We start from the raw sequence: 340 nt of genomic DNA on the forward strand, positions 1-340 counted from the left end.
TCTTCAGCGCAGATAATTTTCTCATGTCTTGGCCATTTTAATTCTCAATACCCTAAACGAGGGGATGCCAACGATCCTATCCCATTTCCATTATGACAATTATTTGCCAGAGATTTATCTTTAGCTTCCCTGTATTTAACTGGATCCCATTACTTCCAGTACTCCTTCCTTCTATCGTCATGAGTAATTTCTCACCCTTCTTAAATGTTGACAGCACGGGGTATGGTCACCCCTCGGTTATCTGTAAACTAAGCTGCTAGCGTTTAGCACGTTTACTGCCTTTTTCCAAATTAATCGCCTCCTCTCCACCGGTCTGCTGATGGGCTTTTCCGGCGTTAGA

Source organism: Pygoscelis adeliae, unplaced genomic scaffold (genome assembly GCF_000699105.1).
Source record: "Pygoscelis adeliae isolate BGI_AS28 unplaced genomic scaffold, ASM69910v1 Scaffold587, whole genome shotgun sequence".
NCBI classification, from domain to species: Eukaryota; Metazoa; Chordata; class Aves; order Sphenisciformes; family Spheniscidae; genus Pygoscelis; species Pygoscelis adeliae.